The sequence below is a fragment of the Heliangelus exortis genome, chromosome 6 (assembly GCF_036169615.1).
Source record: "Heliangelus exortis chromosome 6, bHelExo1.hap1, whole genome shotgun sequence".
Taxonomy (NCBI): domain Eukaryota; kingdom Metazoa; phylum Chordata; class Aves; order Apodiformes; family Trochilidae; genus Heliangelus; species Heliangelus exortis.
Window position 1 is genome coordinate 12301222 of NC_092427.1, and position 26486 is coordinate 12327707.

The 26486-nt window shown below is 42.9% G+C and overlaps 1 protein-coding gene across 1 annotated transcript in view; it reads right to left on the minus strand.

Annotated features, from left to right (window-relative positions):
• GLI2 (GLI family zinc finger 2) overlaps positions 1-26486 on the minus strand; it is a 189780-nt gene that overhangs the window by 152674 nt on the left and 10620 nt on the right. The gene's annotated exons all lie outside the window — the stretch shown is intronic.

Here is a 26486-nt window from a genome sequence, read left to right on the forward strand (position 1 = left end):
CTTGATATTATCTATTTTAAGACAAAACGCAAAGGATTAATTCTTCAGGACAGAACCCTCTTATAGGAATGTGTGTGCATACACACATATACACACGTATATTTAGTACTGCTAGTGGTAGTTATTACTGATGTATCTCATAGCTATTGTACTTTATTTCTGCTGTATATTGACGCATAGGATAATGTATTCTATTTCTATATCTGTTTTCCACAAGCAAGCTGGTTGAGTCCTTAATAGACAAGACAGCCAAAACAAAGCCATTCTTTTACCTCCCATCTGCAACTCCCACCCTACTTCTCAAGTTGCATCTGCTTTTCTCTAATCACCTCACTCCTCCACAGTGATCTTCTAAACAATGTCAGGGTCACTTTTCTTGCTCACTTTGCTCTTCCTCTCTTTTTTTTAGATCCTTTTCCTCACAAACCCAGTCTGCTTTTGCCTCTTTCCAAAACCAAAATCCCACTTGTGCCTGTAACTCTCATTCCTTTTTTTGTCCTCAATTATAGCTAAGCTGTATCCAATTTTCTGTACACAGGGGCATCTAGGATTTCTCTCCACTAAACCTTTCCTGCATTTTACTCACATATTGACCTAGTTCAGACCTGATTCCCTTCAGCCACATAAAAACTTCAGTCTGCCTCTCAAATATCTTCTCACAGCAGTCTGGTGGTGGTTAAAAGATGGCAAAGGATCGAAGTGCTGTAGTGGTGAGGATCTTGTTTGTTACTCAAGTATGAAACCTGGGGTAAGCATCAGGTTCCCCTGAGTTTACTGTAAGATTTTGCCTCTAACTCCTGCTTCTTCCTTCTGACAATGTTTCAGTTCTTGGTTCTTCCTTGAGCTTCCTGCCACTCACCTACATATCTGAACTCCAACCACCAGCCTCTCAGCCATTCATTTTCATTTACAGCAAGTTCCTTTGCATTGCCTCTAATGAGTACAAAGCTGATTTCACAGCCATTCAGAATGTGGGAGCAAAGAGCGTTTTCCTAGCTTGTCACTTTGCTTTACATCCTTTGATGCCATGCTCTTTTGTTTTGCCTCAACCATTGTCTCCTCTTTCAATGCCCTTCAAAGCCCACCACACTGTGCTTTCAGGCTCATTGGTTTCAGGGAGACTTCAGTAAATGCATATGCACTTTTCTCAGTCGGGGTCTAAATAGGTGTTCTTTGAGTCATACAGACCAGAGATAACTGTCCACTCCCAGTCTCATTCATAACTGATTTTCACCAATGAAACTACTGACTTAGATTGCTTTCTGCTCTATTACAGGTCTCCAAGATGAGAGTCAGATCCCCATGGAAAACCAGTGAACACAGCTGTTAGGATCCATTGTTCTGATTTGAGAAGTACTAGAGTTCTTCACTTAACTGCCTTTGCACTGTATTTTTCCTCAAGCAAGGGAATAATCATTTGCATAACTCATTTATCAGAACTCACTTGTCCCTCACTAGAAGAGGGACATCCCCTTACATCCCCTTGCTCTCCATAATGCACAGCATCAGGGCACCTTGGCACTCAAAATTATACACCAGAAATACTGAAAAACCTCTTCAAATATTCATGCTAATTGATCTCATAACTTAGCACTTGACTGAAAAATGAGTTAGGTTTTTCTCTGCTGAAGAAATTAAACATGTTCTCTCCCATCTCTACAGGCATCTGCTTGAGCCCAAACTTTCATAGAACTGAAGGCACAGAGATGGGAAACACATCACCAGCTACAGATACCCAAACAATTTCTTATCTGTAAACCATGTCCCCAGCTACCCAAATATTTGGTACCCCTTTGTCCTCTCAGTCTTCTCCCAATGTTACAAGTGAGACAGCTCAACACACTTTCTACTTTGGAGCTGGTATCTCCACTCCAAACTCAGACTTTTACAGATTTATTGCTAACTTACAGAACATTTACTAGGAAAACACCTAGAGAAAATGTATCTTTTGAAAAAAAGGTTGTTGGCCATCCCCAAATCATCAGTGGCATACTGGGAAAGCATGAGCTGTCTTCTTTGGCACTCTTGTAACCAAAGATCAGTTTTTGTTTATCTGAGAATAACCAAGCAAAGACCTTCAGAGACACAGACCTGAAGCATGCACAGGGGTGGCCTTTCATCACTGCACCCCACTGAGATTTTTAGAGCAGGGGACTGGTATCTGTGAACATTCATTAATGTTTAAGCCTTCTCTTTTGCTGACCAGGGCAACAAAACAAAACAGACCCAAAGCCACGTGGCTCCTGCCCTGTCTTTTGGTTGGGACTCGGACACAACCGCTCATTCCATGTGTCCTGGAGGAGACTTTTCCAGCTTTTACCAGATCCATTGCCTCCCAAGTTACAGCCCCTACAGCTACACAACTGCACTGGCAGCTCAAGGCATATTTTGGGACCGTGAGAATCAGCAATCAAAGGAACAAAACATCAGTTGCTGCAGCACCATATGCAAACTACAGTGCTTGCGAGACCTCAAAGCAAACAACATTATGTGTAAATAACTTCAGGGAAAGCATGCAGAGGAAGAGGTCTATTTGTTAGAGGAATAAATTATTCCTGCCTCATCAGGTGCAACAGAGCAACCCTGAGCTCCCAGGACAGGCCCAGTGGGGAGAAAAGGGGTTGCAGGCTCTCTTTCCCACCCTACTCTGCTACCAAGACACTGTGACTTTGCCAGGAACTATGGGTGTATTACTGATAAGCACAAAAATCTGTATATAATTAACTGCAGTACCTGCTTAGAAGGAGAATAGAGCAAGCTACCACCTACTGAGAGAAGTGATAAAAGGAGCAAAAAGTTTCCACTACTAAAAAACCCCAAGATACTATTACCTGAAGTACTTACCACTGTGCAACAGAAACAAAATAGACACCAAACCAGAACTAATTATTGCCCAGCCTGTTTTGCTATTGTCAAAGTTGAGGGGAAAACAAATGAACAATGAAAAGGAATTTTTTTAATGCTATTTTGCTCCCATGACAGCACAGGAGGATAGACAGATGACCAGTCAGACAGGCTTTCATTCAAATCCATCTTAACACAGAGTGAAATGGTTCCGGAGGTACGTTTTTGCTATATATTCCCCATAAAAGGAACTATGATCCTTGCATATATCCAACAAGAGAGTTTCACTATACACCATTCAACACATTTAATCAAATTCTTTTGGCTAGGATACACCAATTGCCCTGTGGATTAGTCCTTCACATCCACATCTTAACCTCCCCTGGTCACAGCAGCACACAGCTTTTCATTCTATCCTTGGAAAATGTCTCTGTTGTGCCTTCTTGGAAGCGGGCTGCACCACCCGACTAATTCTGTTCTGCAACATCAGTACTAATCCCCAATGCCCTTAATAAATGCAAACACACACTTTTCTAGAGCTCTGTTCCCAGAGCAGCTTAACTTTGTAGTGATACGTGATAGTGACAACCAGAAAGGTGCAGAGGTTTCTAAAGAGTCACTCTATGCTAACAGAGGAAATATGCACAACCAGGTACTTGCAGTCACTTCTCTCATCCAGTTTTGACTTTTATTGGTCTTGGGTCCTCAGAAGGATCAAGAAGTTGTACCTGTCCCTCCTTCACACATTTATTTCTTTGACTCACAAAATCCCTCCACTGTAGCTTGCAGCTTTAACTTTCATCCTAGACAGGACCCTAATTAAAATAATATAAAAAAAACCCCAAAAACAAAAAACCAAACAACCCTCTGATTGTCCAGTCCTTCCTAAAGCTTCCAGATCTGCCCATAAATCCCCAAGACTAATGTATCTCACCTTCAACAGCTGTCTCCTTTGTTCTGCAGAGGCATCACCCTTGTATATCCTCATATCCTCACAGAAGAAGCTGGAAAAATTGTTCTCTCAGCTGTCCCAAGAAGTTTCTATCTGTTTGGTGAATATATGAAGTTTGGGTACTGATGATGTGCCTCTCTGCAAATACCAAGTTATGCCATGATGCAGCAATGACATTCTTGTACAGACAGACTCCCCAAATTGTCACAGCTCTGCCTAAGAACTGTCACATCGCAACAGACAAATGGTCCCGCTCATCTCACACCCTGTCTGACAGCAACCAGTGATGGATTCTTCAGACTAAAATACAAAAAGGTCATTTTCATAGCCTTGTATCTGAGCAAGGAAGTAGCAGAGGGCAAGGAATTTTGCACGCTGGGGCAGCAGGAGATCTCTTTGTGCTGAGCAAGGTAAAGTGAGAAACAGGAGGAATCTCTGTCATCAGGCTTGTTCATTCGTAGGCAGAAAGTACTTGGAAATCCTCAAATATGGTGCAGAAGCACAGATGATCATCCTCAGGACTTCCCTGTATCTGATTGCTATAAGAAGAAACACTGTTCCCTTTTCATGGAATCATCTTAATCTTTCCTGCAACTTACGGAGCTACACTCTGTTTAACTAAATACACCATAAACATACTTTCTCTTCTCAAGTTAATCACTATTGCCTTACAGGAGATTAACATCATAAAGCACTTTCACAGCTGATGTGTCTTTAAAAACGTCCCAGAGTTAAACTTGTATAAATAATGTAAGTGACATGGAATATAATTATTAAGTGTTGTCATTTTGGAAGAAAATTAATTAGCAATAGCTGTAGCTGTCGTGTGTCTATTTAAGCAGTGTGCATCTCAATTAAAATTTAATTGCAGCAGATTCAATCACAGCAGGGAAAAGTGATGGAAATGAAAAGCAGCCTGATTCTATATTGCTGTCTACAAGAGAAAGTATAGTAGAAAGCTGGGGGGGGGGGGGGGGAGGAGGGGAGAAGCAGAAAGGTAAGAGAGCAAATTCTCAGGATCCTGTTGCAGCACAGTCGGGGTGATCAGCTCCAGCAGGTGCTGTTTGTTCACCAAGCAGATGACTGACAGACACCAGCACCAACAGAGGCTAAAACTGGCTGCTGTTGGAGGAACTATTACTTCACATCACAGCAGAAGCAATCACATACCCACTGGTACAAGTGGTACAAGAGGCAGGATCAATCTTCACCTGACTGTGCTCTTTGCTACCACCACCTCATTCAAGTCATCCTGGAGAAACCCTGGAACCTTGAGCAGGACCAGGAGGTGCCCTCCTTGAGGAAGAGCCAGAAAGACCTTGAAGTCACTAAGAATAAAAAAATTTGTTTTGAAGAGGAATAACTCACCTCCAGGTGACTTTGAGAAGCATCTGAGATCCTACTTGGCTTTGGATACTGTCCTTTAACAGAGGACAAGTGTGTCTCAGGTACCACTGTCATTCACATGTGGAGGATTTTGGACATTCACAACAAAATGTTTCAAAGAAATTTTACAGCCAGGAGGAATTAGATACCCAGCCCCACTCTGCACATGTGACACTGTCCAGTGTCTTTAAGAAGTCCAGCAGTTGACTCACTACACTCTGGAAAATACTGACCTATGTCTTTACCGAAGTATCAAAACCAGAGCTTTTCCTCCAACATTAATTTCTCAGGATTCAAGTTTTCTACAACCTGCTTACTTGAATGAATAATTCACATCTCAGACAAAAAGGGGGGAAAAAAACCCCACAAAAACGAGTATTGCTGTAGGCTTGTAGGGTACAAATTACATTGTGGGGAAAAAAAAAAAAAAGTGCAGAAAACCGGAGTTCATTCATGACAAGTAAATAAAACAGGAAACAAATGAAGTGTTCTAGCCTTAAAATTTGGGCTAATTAGAAAATACTTGCTTAATATAACATCTTTGAACTACATATATATTCTTGAAATACTTCTGTTAGTCTTTCAAGTTAGACAAATATATTCCCTCCGAATTCCCAAGGAACATTCTCTATCAACCTGAAAATTAAGTTGTATTGTTTCTGACTGACATCATGATTATAATGTAAACTTACAGTACTTGATCATTTTGCTGATGATGCTAAAACCAGAACAGAATCAAACTCATTCACCTACCAGTATGCAACTCTGCCCAGGCATAAAAAAATGATGCTTTCTGCTGCCAATAATTGGGATAGCAACTTAAAATTATATGTTCATATTAAATATGGATATAGTGATGAAGATAACAATAGCAGTCATAATAACAGTACTGTCAGTCTTGTAATGCTACTAAGGTATATTCAAGAACAATGTAGCCCCTGTGAAATTAAGATTTCATTAAAATTTCATAAACCTGATCTGGTTTTTGCTTAAATACAGAGAATATAACTGCTGTTTCGTTACCAAAGGCTTCGATTAAAAGTGAAATCAAGCATGCACATGTGATCTAACATTAGAGTCTTCATTTATGATGGAGCCAAACCCTTCCTGGTAGTGGCACATGGTATAACACAGCTTGGGAAGTTCTGACTGGACATTTAGAAAAGCTTTTTCTGTAAAGGGCCATGCAGTGCTGGAACAGCCCACCCGAAGAGGCTGGGGCACCTCAGTCCTTGGAGGTATTCAAGACTCTGCCAGACAAGCTATGGCCAGCTTGAACTGTTGATTAATACAGTCTCCATTGGAGCTGGACAAGAGGCCCCCACAGGTCTCTGCCCCCTCAAAATTATAGGATTCTGTGATTCTACACAAATGAAGTTGAGAAATCTCAACACTTTGGAAGATCATCCACTCAGCTAAGGACCCTCTGCTGCAGCTGCTTGAAATGTTGTGCGTCAACCAATTTCAGAGTGCCCATTGCAAAGGTCACTGGCACTGAACTGCAGGGAAGCTGCCAGGTTTACCACTGTGTATTTTTGCTAAAACAGATGTGAGGGTATCTGCATCAAAGGTACAACTGATGACAAACAAGCTGAAACATGAATTCAAAATATTACTTAATTCCTTAAAACCAAAATAAAATAAAATGCAAAACATTTAACCATTTGAACATTTCACAAATATTTAACTTTCAAGCAAGATTATCAGCAGCTTCTTTCTTTCTGCAAAACAATCTAAATCTGGGGAAAGAAAACCAACATCCCAGCCTGATTTGAAAAGTCTGCAATATTTTTTTAAAGGTTATCAGATGTTTTCTAACTCAGCATAACTAAAGCCCAAAGGAGAGACAGCCTGTTCACTGGAACATACCCTGATCTCACAGATCTAATGCATAAAGCACATGCCTTTCCATGCACAGCACTTGTATACAGTTTATGTGTAAGCTTTCTGAATGTTTTCAAATGTACTGAGTAACAAGGTGCAATTTTTTAAAAATTTCTGTTCAACATTCTACATATTAATATATAATTACATGCATGTTTTTCTCCTATATACTTTTATCTGCTACTAAATAGGACTTGAGACAATTCTTGTTTCAAACGTTTTTCAGCTCACCATAAGTTAAATGCATATAAACCTCAGATCCTGAACCAGACTGCTGAGCATAGCTTTCATCACTTTGCATTATTTGGTCTTCATTTAGCTGTCAGAAAACCATTTCCTTTCGTCTACAGATTAATTACAGCCTGGTGAGGTTTCAGCACAAATACCTTTGCCGGTTGGAGCCTCTGCAAAGACCCAGTGATTCATGCAGTATCTATGCCTCTGGAAGGGAAAATAAGGCTGAGGCAGGACATGCAAGCTGTGAGAGGATCCGATATCAAAAGAGCTGGAGCCTCCAGTGAACACCCAGCCATACCAACACAAATAAGTTTCTACACGACTTGAGCAAAAGCCACAGCTAAACACAACCCGCCGCTTCTGTCGGGCTCTAAGCTGATTTAGCTGCACCATTCATTCATCTGGGACTAAAGATGACAAGGCAGGAAGCGTCACTCAGTAATGAATTATATGTGACACAAAAAAGCCACAGGTGTGGTTTGAGAGACTATGCGTGCAGCCACTGCAGCCCTGGATTCCAGTTAGATGCTGTAAGTAACTATGGAAAATGGACAGTGGGAAACTCCGCAGAAATGCGGAAAGCAAAGCAGTCCAAGAACACATTCCCACTTGTTCAAAGCAGCGAGATACACCATTTAAACATGTGTCAACTGTATCTGATGACGACCATGTCAGTATGTTAGGTCTGGATGGTTAAACACAAAGGGCTTGATTCTTCGTGGTGCCAGAGCCGTGCTGCCAGGGAACTGCCCCTGCCCCTGCCTGCCTCACAGCTGCTTGCCTGCTGCAGCCACAGCTCCACTCCCACCTTCTGCCCTGCTGCAGCCTGGCAGCCCAGAGCAGCCCCTGCCTGCTCCCCTCCTCCCATGGGCACCTACATCCACAGAGTCCCCTCTGCCAGCCCGGGATGCAGGGAGTGGCCCTGAAGTGTGGTCAGCTCTCTGCTTTCTGCTGCTTTCTTATTTGGGGCAAGAGGAAAAGTTCCCCTCCTTTTAGAGCAATGGGGATTAGAAAAAGAGAGAAATAAATATGATGGGTTTTGCATATTAAAATCCCATTTATGTATGCGGTGTAAGTCAGAGCTCGTAATACCCAAAATGCGACCAAGCAGGTCCCAACTTCTGATCAGGTCTGGACACTGACTGTGGCCTCAATAAAGTCATCTCTCTCCACCCTGAACTTCCAGGAAAACCATCTCGACAATCCTCTCCTGCCAACTTCTTGCCATTGCACAAGCAGAGCTGTTTTACCAGCTGCTATGAGTGTGCACAAGGCCACTTGTGTGGCCCAATTGGGAAATAAGTGAGAGATGACAGATGATGTTGAACTCATCCTTACCATCAAAAAGAACTAAATATATCAGCAAGGCTGCTGTTTGCTCACCTTTCTTCTTGTAAAGCAGAAAATCCTTACTCTGGTCGCAGATCAGCTCAGCCTCCATTCCTACCACACAGAAAACCTCTCAAAGTGCTGACTTCAGGACAAAAGTTTCTCTGCAAGAGCCCTCAAAATTAATACATCCTTACCCCACACTCTGACATGTCTAGATAGTCTGTAAAAGTATTACATCCCCTTAAAAACCTCATATGCCTCTGACCCAATATACAGAGTGCAGAGATCTCAAGATCAATGCTTACTTCTTCTTCAGCAATATTCAGTGTATTTTTTTTTTTCACCCTTTGGTGGGGAGGAGCTTTGTTCTTTGGCGTCAACCACTTCTGTGCTCAAGAGAGATCCACCTGCTGTGTAGGGACTCTGTGTCTCCCGGGCAGGTACCCAGCAAGCTCCACCCAGACACCAAGGACAATCCCAGAAGTATTCTGGCCTCAAAACCAGGCAGAACAGCTAGTCCTTTCCAGTGTTATGTCCTTGCCAACAATAATCAACGGGTGTTTGGGAGAAATTACCAAAAGAGAGGGGTTTTTGTCTGGCTTTAAATGGTATTAAATATATTAAATACTCTTCAGTAACAAAGGACACAAAGAAAGGGGTGGGGGTGGGGCGAAGTCCTGCTTCTTTAGTTGTTTTTGCTGGATTTGGAAAGGTTCCTGGATCAAAGCTTGAAAAGCTGGAAGTTTATGGAAGGCACATTAGCAATGCTGAGTGAGGAAAAATTAGTGAACCATGTAAGAAAGACAACCGATGCAATCCAGAGGATGTAATCAATGGACAAACTTCAGGAAGAACAATTCACCAGGAGGAAGTGTGCTGGGAGCCTTTAGACAATTCAATGGGAGCCACCCCGACCTCAAACCCAAGGCAGGTCACAGAGCATAAAAGTACCAACAAGAAGAGATATATTTTAATTCATTAGATCGTATTTTTCAAGATATGGAGCCTCTAGGGAAGCCATTATTCTCATATAGATGTACTCCTGTGAAACAGAAGAAAAAATACCTAGACTCCCTGATGCGAGAGGTCAAACAATTACAATTTCCTTAATTTCATATCCAGTTGGGAAATTAAACAACAGAACTATGAAAGCTTTACATTTCATTTTGAGGAAAATGGCAATTTAAATTAATTTTTTTAATGTTATAAGAATTGATGAGTGAGTAGAGGAGGGGGCTTTTCCCCAGTGACCTTCCCCACCACCCTTTTTTAAGCAGTCTTTCTCACACAATAGAAAAATAAATAAATAAATCAGGGGAGCATGAAGTCTTTCATGAAAGACCAACTCCTTTGCAGACAAAGCACCAAGTGTTGCTTCACATGAAGCTGTTTTATTTCATTAGTAGTCTTCTCTGTAGAACTCAACAAGATTTGCCCACAAACTACTTTTCAGAGTTGGGGTTTTAGTCTTTGGAAAGAAGCCACATCCATTCCTGATGCTACAACATACAGGAACAACAGAGGAAAGAGGAGACCTGTGGTTCATCTAGCTTTGAGCTACATCTGTTCCAGGGCAGCTCCCATTAATCACAGGGGAAGCACTTCACCTCTTCTACAACCCTAGGAACTGAATCATGGTCATTCTTTTCTGGCTCCTGCAGCATTAGAAAAATGTTCAAAGATGTGATTTGTAAAGAACTTGTTTAAGGTCCTGGCTTCTTCTAAGTCTATAGTAAGGTAGGTTTCCATAACAGGATCTACATGGAAGAGAGAGATTTGGAGGGTACACCAAGAAGTGTACCCAGTTGCTGCACTGGCTGCAGTCACAGCATCCCCATAGAGCATTCTCAAAGAATTTGCAGTTTCAAGTCACATATTTCCATCCCAGTACTACCCAGCACATGGTATATGTGAAACTTGGTGGCAGCAGCCAGACAGCAAAAGCTACAGCCAGGAAGAATGTGATTAATAGAAAAGCAAGCTAATGCTTGACACAGAGCAAAGAGGCTCAGGATACTGGACTGCTGGACAAACCAAAACCAGAAAAATAACACTGACACTTGCACAGAGACTATGAGAACAAAAATAGAGCCTGCACACATAGCTGGCTATAGGGGATAAACATGAGTAAATAATCTGAAAACTTTTTCTGTGTGTGTGTGCTTCACTGTGTATAAATAAGAATAAGATAGTATTTTTGACCACAAATAGCCCATGGAATATCAGGGTTCAGTGGGTACTGCTATCCTGAGGCTCAAGAGGTTATATTTTAAAACTTTAAACCTAGAACGAGCAAGGCAGCACAACTCACATTACAGAGCTGCAAACTCTGGCACCCACATGTGGCTCTGCAGACATTAAAGATTTTCTAATTAAAGATGAGACCATTTGCAAGACAGATGATTCCAGTTTACTGGCAAGCACGTTATGGAGACATGACTAAATCACAGCTAGAAGCAAGCTGGGAGCAGCTCACAAGCCAGCTGCACCAGGATGGTCACTCTGTGTCCCTGGATGCTGGTACAAAAGGTAGGGATAAAAATCACCTGGCAGTAAGCACTGGAGGGCAAAGTAGTTTGTGTCCTGATACTACAAGGCAATTGAAGAAAAGGCAGCTGTACCTATGTGGGGGTACAGAAATGTCCAGTCAGAAGAGGAAAAAACATCATCCTGTCATTTGCAGGCTGCAGAAGTCCTGGTGTACATCTGCTTGGAGCAGCCTAGGGACCAGCTGTCCTCCTGGAGCTGCCCGATGAGTGGTTCAGCTCCACCTGCAGCCTAATCCCAATCACTGATAGCAGCAGAATCACACTGCAGGAGCAAGACTACATGGGAATGATGCATACTGAAACCACTGGAAGGCCAATTGATTAAATAAAATAAAAACTCTTAAGAGACAGTATTATTTAGGCCGTGTGGTAGCTGACATGCAGGATTACTTTCCAGGGGCCTGGAAGGTCAATCAATGGATTTTTTTTTTGCTGTACTCTTCAAATTTATGCCTCACTGGCCATCACAAATGCAATCTGTCCCAGCAACCAAGGAGGCAGCTTACACCAAACTGAGCCTGAGATGCTGTGATTCCATCATCCCTCCTGTTCCCACCTTCCCTCCCTTTCCCTTGCACTCACATTAATACAATTACAATGTCAATCAGTTCACAGAACTGATCCAGCAAAACACCTGACTCTGGGAAGGAAAAAAAAAAAAAAGTCAAATTTTCAGCATGTGAATGTATATTGTGTGAGCATAGGTGCCAGAAATAGCTGGAAATAGGACTGAAAAAGCTAGATCAGTTTAAATTGCCTTTGATCAATACTTTGCCAAGGAAAAATCCTAAGTAGGTCTTCTCACACAAGCAGGAGAGACTGGGGAATCCTGATGCAAGCAAACCAGCCAGAAAAGCCCGTGAATGTGCCTTCACAAGGTACCCCAGACAACTTTTCAGCCTCTCAGAGGATGGCATTTGCACTGGGGCACTTGTGATTTTTTCCAGACACCGCATGTGGGCTCCGAGTTCCCTCTGGACAGAGCACAGAGAAGCTGCCGTACAGAGAGACTGAAAGTCCTCTGTGTCTCAGGAGAGGCCACCAGGCAGCAGCTGGAGAACAGCACAGTCAGCAGGAGATGTGCAAAGCTTTAACTACTCTGCATTAACCTCTTCTTACCAGATTTATTAATTTTTAAACCACAAAAATAAAAACTGAACAGAGGGGCTTACACAGAGCTGAGCTCAGGGACTTGTTGGGGCCAGTAAGGCACCCACCTCGACAGCTGCTCCTTTGGACACCTTCTCCCCCTTGGTCCAGTAGCCCATCTGCTTTACTTCAGGCTGTAGGGCTGGAAGCTCACAAGGAAATGTCTGGTCTTTGAGCATCACAACATTTAATTTTTTGTTTAAAATGCAAATTTCCCTAGTTCAAAATATTACAGTTTCTAGCAGAGCTAGTTAAGGTTCTGGGGTGTTTTCACACCCCAATATTAGAAATCCATGTCAGATAAATGCATTTCCTAAACATGTCATGTCACTCAAGTAAAAAGTCTAAAGATTAAACTACTAAATATCTACCACTTTAAAGTACCATCACCCTCCAATGAGCGTGACACATGGAACCAATGGCCCAGCAAGTTGAGTCTCATCGTTCTTCCCCCTGTACCAACAAATATATTTTATAAGCTTTGTTTCTTCACCTGTGAGATGAGGAAATCTGTGCTTACTCATCTTTCTTAATATTCTTTTGTTTATGTTTTTAAATGGTCTTACAGAACATTTATGCCATTGGGGAGCACTGTGCAAAGTATTTGAGAAGTTCCTGCAAAGTACACTGTGTAGGATCCATAAAACAACACTGCTTTTATCTCCCTCTCTCTGCACCCTGCTCCATCTCCTGCGTTAGCATAACAAAGAAGATGATGTCTAGAGCACTAAAACAGATTTTTGGAGGGTAAGAGAACAACAGCCAGTGGCTAAATGTATATAGAAGTGGAGTAATCAAAGTGGAGGAAATAGATCAGTGGTGCCTTAAGTACATCTCAAAGTTTTCCAAATGTAGCACTCTTGAAAACTGATATTCTCACCCTCTTAAATCATTGCTCACGGCTGGAAATCCTGCTTCAAGAAAAATATTTGGCACCCTTTTTGTGCAGCGAGGTACGAAAAGAATAAAAACCCTGCAGCCTGGAGCTTTTATTGTGGTTTCTAAACCCTGCACTGCTAGAAAAACTCAACAGAAAGTGAAGCTTTCCATGGGTGGTGAAGAATCCTTCTTTCCACGCAGAGCTGCAGAGGGTTTGGCCGGCAGGCCGGGGTGCAGGGGTGGGTGGAGGGGGTCTCCCCCCGGACATCAGGACAGGCGCGAACGCCAAGTCAGCCACTCACCCACGCGCCGCTCCATTTCCTGGATTTAGTGAGTGGTCTTTGTTGGAGCTGAAAGGCTGCAGCTGGGGTGGAGGATACGAGTTCACCAGGGGTTATTCAGCTCCAGACAGGCTTCATAAAAGCACAAGGAACTCAGAGCAAACTTTCTTAATTTTTTTTTTTTTTTCCTCCCCCAAGCAATGAACTTCTGAACTCTGTTATTGTGAGTCAAGATATGACAGGACAGTAGAGGACTGCTAATTTGCACTTCGCTCATCTGCACAGCCCATAACTCACACAAACACAGAGAGCAAACCAGTTTCTCCATACTTCTCAGCAAAGATTTAATAACAGAGTGTAGGGCTGAGGTTTCTTATTACTTAGACGGTTACGTTTTCCAAAACACACACCAGTACGTCTACTATATCTGGAAACAACTAATACTTTAAAGTGCCCTGTGTGCATCAAGCCCAGGAACAAAATACATTAGGTGATGTATTATCCTTTCTTTTTTTATTATGTACCTTTGCTTCATCACTAATGAGTGGAACGAAATTGTTCTTACAGCTGTGAGTAAATTCACACAGGGGTGAGTTTCATAAAGGGGAAAGCTCAGGAATACCAAAGTTGCAGAGCAGAAAGAGAATAATTCAGACATTTCTGGTTTATTGACTACCTGCTGACAACTGCTTGGACACCTCCACTTAGCTCCTGTCCAATGGTGACCTTCTGAACAGCTCCCCCCAACTAAGCTTCTCCAGCAAGACTCCAACTCTTAATGGCTTTACTCAGCCTTATTAGCAAAATGCTACACATCACGTAAGCACCGACACACGCATTAAGGGAGGTCAGGAGCCTCTCGTCACAAGAGGCTTCTAATAAAAAGTGTCAAGTTTTCTATACTGGAAATTTCTGCTGCTGTGCATCAGTTCAAGATAATGGCTTGCGGACTGGGTCAGAAAACTGGTGAATTTCTCACCAGCCATCCAGGCAGACAGCCAAAGCCTCCAGCTTCTGCCATTCCCAGAGAGCCCCACCTCATGGGCTGCCTTCTGCAGCTGGGAGCCCGGACACCGAGCCCAGGAGGCTGGCAGGAACAGCTTGTGAGCCCCATGGATCTGGGCTCTACATGAAGCTTAGGGGGGCTTTAAGGCCCCTGCTCTTGGAGTCAGGGCAGACAGCTGCTCTCTTTCATTTTTGAATAATCAGCTAAAAACAGTTCTTTTTTTTCTTTTTTTTTTGCTTCCAGAGTAAAAAAAAAAAAAAATAATAATTAAAAATATGTATGGAATTTCCTTTCTGTGAGACACTTTCAAGAGCTTTGTTAGGAAAGAGAGAAAATTTTCCCAGAATACTTCCCCTAAAAGAAGAAATTTCTGTTAGCACCAGCTCTGATTATATGGCAATTCCTATCTTGTCACACAACCAAATTTGATATCCATCTTGTTCTTGTTCAAGTCCCTTTACCACCTCTTTTTGCTCCCTTTAGCCAAACACTTCCAAAGACTGAAGAATCCTTCATATGAACAGCCTGGAGAGAAGGTGGTGATTCATAACACAAGGGAAATGTGTGATAAAGCAGAGTAGCTTATCCCAGCTGTTGAAAGGGATGTGTAGAAATCCATGCAGCACTAAGATGCAAGGTTTCCATTTTCTGCAGATATTCAAAGTGAGAGATGAAATCTTAGCATCCTGCCAAATTGTAGCCCAACTGGAATGTGTGCTGTTGTTTTGACAAACTGCAGCTTACTAGAGAAAACTTAATTTTCACATCATAAAGTTTCCTTAAGCTGGCTTCAGACTTCATACTTGTAAAACCTCAGCTTGAAAAATGTTACTCAAGACCAGGAAGGTTTAGGGACACCAGCACAATTCTGTGTCTGAACCACATCTCCAAAACCACATCTGCAAAATCTAATGCCTGGTTCAGCAGCTCTCAATCATACCAAGCAGAACTTATACACATGGACTACTCAAGACCCCTGCTGCTTTTCACTGTGTGTTAAATATACATGATTAAGTCCTTTTGGCTCAACACAAATGAGAGTTTAAGATCCAGTTAGATCAATACCAGCAGTTCTCTCCTTCTCTCCCACTTGCATACACACACATCCCTACAACAGCTATCAGGATTTATGGGTGTAAAACAAAGGAAAACCAACTCATGGGACCAGCACCATTTGGCTGTTACTTCACCTTCATTTCTACATTTCCAAAGGATTTTTAGAGCAGTGAAGGTCCCCACCCTGGCAGCTTTGGAAGTAATTTACAGGCAGGTCTGTGCTGTGAATGGAGCACACTGGACATGTCCAGCCTGGGGCTGTCCAGTTCAAGGCAGACCAGTACAACCTCATCAGCAAGGTACCAGGACATACCATCAAATAAATAATTGATGAGGCAGGTTTTTCAGGTGGTGGATCTGCACCTCACCACAGGGCACAGATGGATGGACCCAGCTACAGCACTGCCCTCTCCTCCTGCTCCTCACAAGAGACACAGAGGACAGAGCTCAGAGTCATTGCCATTCAGCTTCCCATCTTGTCAAAGAAAAGTGACAAATCATTCACCCAGGGTGGACATAATGCAAAGACAGCTGATTTTTCTGGACGCTCCAATAAATCCTGGGAAATTTGCTCTGCTTTAGAATACAGTACCCTGCAACGCTGGCAGGTGGCCCAGACCTTAAAGATATGTGTACCTCTAAGTTCTACAGGACATGGCAGGACACAGGTTGGGTCCATCACTTGCCAAGAATGTGACCTCAAAAAAAACTCAATGCACACAGCACCATGAAGTAGCGAGCAGATTCCCAGGACAAGGAGCCAAGGGTCCCCATTCCCAGACACTACATTTAGGTGTCCTGCTGGCCTGGACTTTCTGTCTGAGATTCAGCTTCTTATCACGTGCAGCAGGCAAATAATGCTCAGGCATTTTTTAAAAGCACTTTGAGAGGTATGGGTGGAAAGTACTTATGCGGGTATTGATGGGCAGAGTAAACAGCCATCGGTTACCACAACCTTCGGGTCTTTAGTCACCACTGATCTGGATTTGCTGTGAACTGACAATGTAGCGAGGGCAAAACTTCCATCACCTGTGGCTGGTGATATCTCCTAATTTTGTTAAATAAATGTGCAAAGTATATGAGTGAATTATGTACCTCCAAGGATGAATTAGTTCCTATGGCAGCTAATAAATAAAATACAAACTTTTGCCAAGGAAAACAACTGTAAAATGAAGCTGATACAATTTTTTTCCTTGGAAAACAGAACACAAAGGTGACTGAGAACCACTTAAGCACCCAGCAAAACAGAAAGAAATAACAAATTGTAACAAGTCAGAGCACTTCCTACTCTAACAGGTAACTCAAATAAACTTCTGTTGACACAATGCACCTTATGACAGAATAACTATTCCATTGCTTATTTATTCCTTTTTAAACCCCAAGCTTGGCCTCCAACAGATCTTGTGGAGAGACATCTTATTTATACATAAACAAAAGTCGGTACTGTTAGCATATGCTTTGAGTATAGACAGCCTAAACCCACTCCTGTGGAGTGCTTAAACTCAAAATAAGAGGTAGCAGACAGTTTTTATATGGAGTTGCAAGGATTCCAAACTATTTAACACATCAGCAACACTTGGAGTCCTGAAGCCATTAGTTGAATCCAGGGAATTTTTCATATGGAAAGTTTACATCTGTACAGACCAAACTATAGAGGCTTTTTTAAAAGTTGGAAGAGATTTCACTGAAGGCTAAATGAACATGATAAACATTTACTCTCAGAGGCCCCCAATGCTGGGCTGAGGAGCATGACTTGCAGGAGATAAAGACAGGGCACAACTGCAGGAGTAATGGAGGATAAAAGCCCAGGAAAAGACATGAGATAGAAGAGAAACTGAGCAGCCCTCCAGTACAATCAGCTAAAACCTCTCCAGCCTTTCAGTGCTGCTAAAGAAAATGAAAAGTGCATTTCAAGTTAAAATAATCTAATTTTGTAAGGTGGCTTTCATGGTAGAAGGAAAAGAAAGGTGTGTTCCTTGCACTTGGGCTGCCTCCCTCAATTTGAGCTTCTCTTCACAAAGAGAAACCTGCTAGAAGGCAAGCCTGGGTGCTGTCCTTTTGAGAAGCAGTCTGCAAAACATTTGTTTCACAGTAAAGGGAGAGACAGGAAAGGGTGTGCACATACAAAACTCATTTACCATTGCTATAAGGAAATGCAAGAATATAAACTATTGCTTAATTAACCTAACTTCCACATAGGTCCAACACTCGTGGCAAATTGCCCTCAACTGATAAGGAGAGAGGGCAACTTTTTTCTTTCTTATAGTGATAAAAGTTGTACTTACTGCACCTTACAGACTGCCATGCTGCCCAGGTTGTCTCTTGCAAGCCAAGCCTCTGGGAGCTGAATTTCTGGAGCTCCTGCTAGGACTTGATGGCTCCCACCCATCTCCCTGGCCCTTCAGCTGCAGGTTGTCAACTCAGCCCAACAAGGTGAAAATACTTCAAATGGTCTAGGTCATAATCAAGCTCTGCTGTGAAGGATTAGCTTGTGTCTGTGGTACAGACACACCTGCCAGGAGGTAGAGGAAGGACAGGAAGCTGTGGGTACACACTGACATTTTGCAAGAATGCTCCAAAACCTCCATCAACAAAGACAGTGCCCTGTACCGCTAGGTGACCCCAAAACTTGCTGCAGTCTATTCTGAGGTACCCTTTCCCATAAGCCCTTTGTTCATGACCCCCAAAAACCTCCCTTGACGTACTCCAGACCATGGCTTTTCAAAGACATATTTCACTAATAGGATTCAGAGGACTTTAAAACAGCAGTTAAAGAAACCTGACCATGTCTACCAAGTCCTCTTTGTGAAGAGCACATGGCTGGAAAGCCTGCTTTGTAAATGGGTAGGGTCTGCTAATAGACATGCAAAAGTATCATGAATCAAGCTCCAGGAAAAAAACCAACACTGTCTCCTGCAAATGCTATTAGTGACATCCAGCTGCATAATTAAAATTCCGTTCTAAAGTGGCCTCAGAAATAAGGTAGAGGGAATAATTGAGACTCCGGCACAGTAGTGAAACCAAACAATTTAAAAAAAATTATTCTGGAGTTGTACTGACAGAAATGATTTATTTCTGCTGGATAGAAACCACTTAGATTAAGGTGGCAAACTTGAGGTATCTTAGTGGTTATGCTGCTCTCCTGAGACAAAGGAGCCTGAGTACACATCCACCCTTGTTCTGGATATGAAAAGTGGCTCAAAGCAAAGCTCTCCTATCCAAAAGTGTGCTCTTACCACAGCCCTCAGTGATGGGAAGGGCTGCAACGAAGACACAATTGTTTTGACATTTCCCCACATACAAAATTCCCTATAAAAAGCATTCACCAAATTAATCCAGTTCTGAGGAAACAAAAAACTGCATTTTTCAGCAAAGAAAATATTCACCCCTATCCACAGGAGAATGAAATCCTTCAGCAGTTCTTTCTTCCCACAGCCTCAGAGAGGATATAATTCAGAAATTTCCCTGAAGCATACAGAAACAGACCACTTCAGGGACAGCATGAGTATTACAAAATACATTTAAGAACAATTATAAAAGACACTTTCAGCTTGTCTCATTTATGCTCCAAGCATGCCAATGCTTTAAAGTTTTCTGTCCTCCCTCCCTTCAACAGAACAGCAGAATGGCAGTGTATGCTAAGTGCTACAGCTGCATTTGTTTCTCTAATTACATGAATCTGCCATCTTCCTCCTGCAGAAGATAAAATACCGTTTTAGTTGAGATGCTCTAACTTGATTTACACAGCTAGTTTACCTAATTTTCTAATTTAGCCCTTCAAGATAAGGAATAGCAACATGCATTCAAGAGAGTCACTCTGAAGCATAAAGATTGGAGAACTGAACCCTTTCCTCAGTTACTGTGGAGGACATCTTAAAATGACAGACAATGCAGTGTGTTCTGCCAGTAGGGAAGTGATCCTTTGACCTTCGTTTGCATTTCAAGTGAAGTGAAAAGCAGGAGAAGAAATGGGAGTTTCTAAAGAAAAAGTTAAGGTACAGTATTGTAGATCTATAAAAGACCACAGACCCTGTGCATCAATGGGATCTTGTTTGTCCCGATTTCTTTGAAGCAAAGTGGGAGATATCTTGGTTTTTACACAGAGCTGCAGCATAACCTTGATGTCTATCCCAAAGACCATCACTGAACTAACCCCCAAATGGTAATCCTACAACACCCAGATGGGGAGTAGTGCGGGAAGTAAAAGGAGGTCCTGACCACAGAGCAGATGCTACTGATCTGACCAAACCTTCCACACCAGCAGGGCCGACTGGGCTCAGGTGTGGCCTGAGGGGCTGCTCGGACCCCTGCCCTCTCCTCCTCTGCCACAATACCAAGAGTTGCTCCATCACATCCAGATGCAGTTTATGTGCTGGGGGCAGAGCAGTTTTGATGCAGGGCTCGCATGCCTCCGCGTCACATACATAAGACACAAAAGACATGATTTGGAGCTGTCCTTAATAAAGATGTTGGAAAACTCTGGCTTCTTATTAAGCAGGGTTGTGCCCTAAGTAGCGAGCAAACAGGACTACTGCTGGAAGAGCATCCCATGGCCTAATACATCACACTGTCAAAAAGCTTCTCCCATTATTCAACAGAAATTTGCCTTCTCTTAAATTTCATCCCATTACTTCCAGTTACACCCCATTGTACCACTCTAAATAATTCTTCATAGCCTTGGTGTTTACACCCTTCAGATATTTGTAGATTTATATCTCAACCACCCCATTTTTCATCCTTTAGCCAAGTTATCCATATTCAGCTCTTTCGGTCTTCTCTCATAATTCAATCTCTCAAGCGCTCTTGTTACTTTTTTTCCTCCTGAACTCTCTCCAATTTGTCAATATGTGTTGTAAGGCAGCAAAGCAGACCTGAATGCATTAGGCTTCCTGCGGTTACCAGTACTATGTCCTCAGTCCCAACTGCCTCCTCACTGGCAGGACAGTCACTCAAGCCCTCTTTGGGTCTATTTAGGCTACTGAAAGCAGCAAATTTTCAGCTTCTTCTTAGCTATTGATTCCAAAGGACCCTGGTATCCCACTAGATGCTTCTTCCCAGATGTCCACTCTTGTTTTTTCCCCCAGATAGTCTAGATGTTTTCCTTACTTGAATCCCATTTTGAAGTGCTGTGCTGGTGCTTGCAAGTGTACTCTCCACAAGTAACCTGGTCACTTCACCAGATGCCAAATCCATCCATCACACTGCTCTCAGCCTCAAGGGTTTATCCCTCCATCCAGGAGGCCAAGCTGGAATGCGCCCTCACCATTATTTCCATTTGCCCACCAGGTGCCATCACAGAGCATTTCTTCACATCACATCTTCCACCAGAGACTTTCAACCTACCGGGAAACAGGAGATTGCACCAGAGCCCTCCCCCCCTAGGCACTGAGAGTGGGGTCACATACCTCTGTGCTAAAGCCATATACTTTGTTTTTAAAAACACCCTTGATGTTCACATGAAGTGCAGTGCCCTGCAGAAGCTCAGTGCATGGCTTATATGCTTATATGAAACATAAACAGATAACAGTCCTCCAACACCTGCATCTTCATAAAGCCAGTGCTGTCCTTCCCTGTCCTGTGAACACGCTGTGCTCCACGGTTTCCTCCAACAGAACTGTCTGGGCACATAAGAGGAGGACTGCTGAAAATAGCCAACAGGGGGTAAACCCACAACTGAACCAGCTCTCATTTGGGCAAGAACAATCCTCAGGAGGTCAAAGGCCCTGGAGAATAACCGTGGGCAGCAGAGCTCAGTGCCGGGCAGGCGCCAAAGCCCTGTCCAGGTGACAAGGACAGACTCCTAGGTGGGAGGTGAGCAGAGGCACAGATTACTTCAAACAAGAGCTCCTCTCTATCTCTCCCAGCTAGCACACACTCCAGGCTAATTGCTGTTCTACCTGGAAGGAGACTGTGTCCACTGAGCACTTTTCCAGGCATAGTCTGTTCCAGACATAGCACATCCCCAGCTGAGAAGATACCCTGTAAATCTTCAGTTTGGACTTAGAACAGATGGGCACTCACTTATCTTCAACACAGTTCCTCTGTCTCATATTAGCACCACGTCTTCACCTCAAGACTTTTGAAGAAATTTTGCATACCTATTAAAAACAGTCTTTTTCCCCTCTAATTTTAACTTCCATTCAGCATTTAAAATCATCAAGTCACAGTTCTGCAGACAACAAACTAGTAGGAACTTGGACACACTCTATTATAGGTATGAATCATTCATTCTGCTATTGAGATAAAGATTCCATATACACTTGTGTTATTATAAGCCCATCTTTGAACAGATAACAACAAAGCAGAAGTCTTCAGAAACTGTGGCAGACCCTTAGGTACTGAAGCCATGTCAGAGACACATTCAAAGCCAGGTGGGACGAATCAGCTCCAGCTCGAGGCCCCTCTCCCTACGGCAGAAAGTATGGTGGGGAAGGACAAAAGCTGACCCCTGAGGGAACAGCTAAAAAAAGCCTCCAAAAACACACAGCAAGCTCTGGCAAGAAGTTTGCATTTGCCATCACTTAAATTAACAGCAAAGGAATCCCCAGGAGGGAGGAAATTTGGACTCTCTCCAACCTGCAAGTGTGCTGCGCGAGGAGCCATGAGGGGGAAAGAGCCACACACAGACACTGTGGATCCAGAAGAACCCAACACACACACACACACACACACACACACACACACACACACACACACACAAACACACACACACACATATACATACACACAGCAGCCCTGAACCCGAATAAAGTACAGGAGCTGGGAGTTTGGATGTGACTGTGTCAACAGGTATCAGGAGAGAAGTTTCTTGCAAATGACCTCAAACACAATTGCCACTGTCAGTCATCCATTTGATATGAGCTGTCTTCAGAAATCAAAGGCTTTTATATGTTATCTTCAAGTTATCTTAAAGTGTTTCAAGAGTTCATGAAAACTGAAATAATCTAAAGTATCCCAGTTGGCAATGTAACACAACACAACACTGCACAGTGTGCAGGTCATGCTGATTGCCAGAAGAAGATTCAAATGCCCAGTCAGCATCCCTTTAGCTTGTGACAGAAAGGGCAGCTGCTCTCCTCTTTATTACGGACTAACGAGTTATGATGTGTCCTGGATTAAGTCCTTCTAAAACACCTAAACAGAAGTTTTTTCCCCACAGACTCATTACTAAGTTAAGTAGTAATTTGGCCATGTAAATTTAACTTAAGCTAGTAAATCTAATAACATCTTTCTAAAAGCAATAAAATGTTTGGACCTTAATCCTTTTAATTCACTGTTTATCCCCTTGGCACCTAGACTATTTTTATTCTAGTCACTTCTGCCGTAATAAAAAGTTAATAAAAGCACACAAGTTGTCTGACGGGTTGCAGAACTAATGTGAACGGGTTTGGTGTCTTACGTCCCTTCTTTCCCCAGCAATGTTTACCCCATCTGCCAGCGGGTTGCCTGGGAGCCTGTGTCTGAGACTCCTTCACATCCCTTAGGAACATGGGAGCCCTTGGCAGCACATGCTGTAGCTAGCCATGAGCTACATGTGGTCCTGTACTGGCCCACAGGTCCAGCAGAACAAAATGCTGATAATGTCATATTACAGCCTTCTCCTCTACAGGGCACTGGCTCTTCTGCTGCTTATTGAATTTAAGGCAGAGATTTAGACTTAAAAATAGACTGCAAAAGGTCTATGAACTTCCCATGTAATAACGCAGTTGTTCTTCTACCTAAGATAATCTACACAGGCATCACTACCAACCAGAACCCTGAAAGATAAGATGATCTTTGCAGATCACAAGAAAAGCTCTCCCAGATAAGGAAAGGGCAGGAGAAGTTTTAGAGCCTTACTACAATCCGCAAAACTCAGTCCTGAACTGAAACAAACAAACAAACAAACAAACCACTTAAAAATGAACAAGTTGTTTCGGGAGTAGAGCCATCACTCCTCCTTCTTTTTCATGGTTTTCTGTTGCCTTTTTAGCTGGTACCACATGGTCCCCTCAGCCTACTGTAGCCCAGCCTGTTCCAAATCTTCCCTCTGATATCCACAGTGGAAGATGAGGATCTTCCTCTCCATAGACACAAGCTATACCTTGCAGCTGGGCAGGACACAGCACTTGCTGTCCCTTAGGCTGATGGGCCCAGCACAGGCACTTGCCATTTCCCAGCAGTATTTCTGTCATGACAACATAGGTGGTTGCTGAGCCCAGTTTGAGGACTGCAGTTCCCCAGTAAGCACGAGGAACTGGTGAGGAAGGAGGTTCCAGTCGCAGCGGGGCTTGTCACCATCTGAGACACAGCCTGGTGGAAACCCTGCACTCACATGGGATGGTGCCAGCTTTTTTTTCTGAACACTGTACACCTCATCATTCAAGCATCACACTCATAATTATACCTAAATGTGAAACACAAACTTTCTATTATTGTCTGGTTTTCATAGAAAACAAATAAATCATTCATTTCTACTGCAGAGAGAGAACTCCAAACCTAGCACTTAAGATATGGGCTGGGATCCAGCCTTTCAACATGGATTCAAATTTAACCTTACAGTAGAATCAGTATGCAGACCCATCCAGTATGATCAGTGTGTTTGCAAACTGGGCTATCAGTTAGCAGATTCAGCATGTAAGGTCCCAGGCTGGAGGGAACAACACCTTCAATTACAAGGTAGAGCTGGATGCAGGCAGTTGCCTTAATCCCACTCCCGAGTGTTAAAAAAAAAAAAAAAAAAAAAAAAAGACGGAATACCAATGAAATCTGGTGCATTCTAGAACGTTCCTGCAGCTAGCACACGTAGGTGTTCATCTGTGATCCCTTGTACTCCTTCACAGAGTGGGAGTTCAACAGAACTCCCCAACAGTTTCTCACTTATCAGACATTTGATCTGAAGTCCTACCACCAGCCCAACTCAAATCCTCTTTTCTGCAGAAACCCAAGCAGGAAGCCTTCCCAACCTGCGGGTTTTTTGTTTTTTTTGTTTTTTTTTTTTCTGGTGCAGTGAATTTAATAGAGATGACGAGGGAAAGCTCCGGCTGCCTCCTGGCCCTGCTGAAATGAGGAGCAGACCTCCTGCAGGAGGCAGCCCTGGGGAGCGGCTCTAATGCGAAGCAGCCTTTACCACCCATAGAAGCCACAGCGCCGAGCTGCCGCGGCCACCTCTTCTGCCACATTTATCCTGACACCGCGGATCAGGAGGAGGAGCAGAGTGACACCCGTGTACCTGATGGGTGACCAGGTTCTGCCCTCCTGCCTTGGGCCATCATCGGGAAAGCTCAGCACCGCTGTGGGCAGGAGGGAGGGAGGGGGTGGGAAGCAGGCAAGGCGGGGTGTAAAGATCGTCTTAGAGGCAAATCCTCCGGGAGCCGCTCTCGACAGGGAAGGGACCCAAGAGATCTGGATTAATTCGCCTGTTTGCTTTCAGTTTACTTCTTGCGACCCCGCCATAAACCGCTTAGCCTGGTAGGCGATAAAGCGAGATGCCAGCGTTTTCAGCTCATACTATTCACACTATGCTCTAATCTAGTTTGCATGTCCGGTCCTGTCATTAGCTGGAGGAAACATTAATCCAAGACAGCAGAGAAGAAGGAGTAAAAAACTGTTTCTGGAAACACAATGAATCTAATGGCAAACGTTCATTATCTAGACCCACAGCAGAGTTAAACTGAAACATATTATACTCCTTGAAAAAAAAAAAAAAAAAAAAAAAGTTTTAACCATATGTTTAGTCATTTGTGAGCTCTTGATCCTAACACACAACATAAGCTGCAATATCAATGTTAAAGGGCTTGATTTAAAGCATGAGAGGCAGAGTTACATGAAGTTAAAATCACTTCTGCAAGTTGTCGGGCAGAGAGTTTCTCGTGGAGTGACAGGTACAGAGGAACCCTGCCCCAGTGCTGCATGAAAAGGGAGGAAGAGGAAAGTTCATTTCTTAATTTTTTTTTTTTTTTTTCTGGGAGATTGGAGAGGAAGATGATATAGCTGGGGGGAGGACTGAGAGAGCTAAAGAATAACACATGGTATGCTTTCAAAACATACAGCAACATGTGACATTCGTCTGTAAGTCTGGCACTGAGGAGCCTGTGGTCTGGCAGCAGCAAGAATTTCTGCTTTTTATTTCTTAAATCATTGCAGGCATTTGAACTAAACCCCCCACCTAATAGTCTGAGGGGAAGAACATAAAATCACATTTTACGTATCATGCTCTCAGTCAGCCATTGTTCTCAACGGATTTTTATCCTCCAACTCAATTCCCACATCATTAAGGTGATGCTGTCTCTTTAAAACACAACGCAGTGCCTTGCCAAAGCCTGCAATAAGAATCACTGGCACCAAAACAGTCAAAGCACAGAGCTTAATTCTCTACTTAATAAGACAATTAAAGAAGAGTATTTGGATACAGCAGCCTGCAAGTACCAACACAGAGCACTGATGTCTCCAAAGGCATGTTGAACTGAAGGCTTTATCAGAAAGCATCTGTCACAACCAGATGCTATCAACACCTGAGAAAAGTGGGAAATAAAGTGGGTTAATGTGGCTGTGATACACACAAAGGTTTGCACTGCCCAAGTCCCTACTTAAGAGCATTTTAGAGAGTGCATGATAATCTTCTGCAAAAATGCACATGCACTAAAATAAACATAAATTTATGTACCCTGCTGACTCTGTTAAAAAAAAATAAAGTCTTGTTGAAATGATCCAAAATGCAGTGGAATTAAAAATGCTTTGTATCTGGTCTCTTCACTGACAAAACCAGGAGGCCTTATAAGAAGGCTGCTTTTAAATATTGCACTTTGACAGATGCCTTAATATACATGGATGAATTGAAGTGAACAGATGAAGACAAGCACAAGTGATTGTTCATATGGATTCTCCTGACCATGTTCGCCTCTGAATTTCCAGTCAGTTCTCAGGTGTTGTCTTCTAGCAGGTTTCATCCT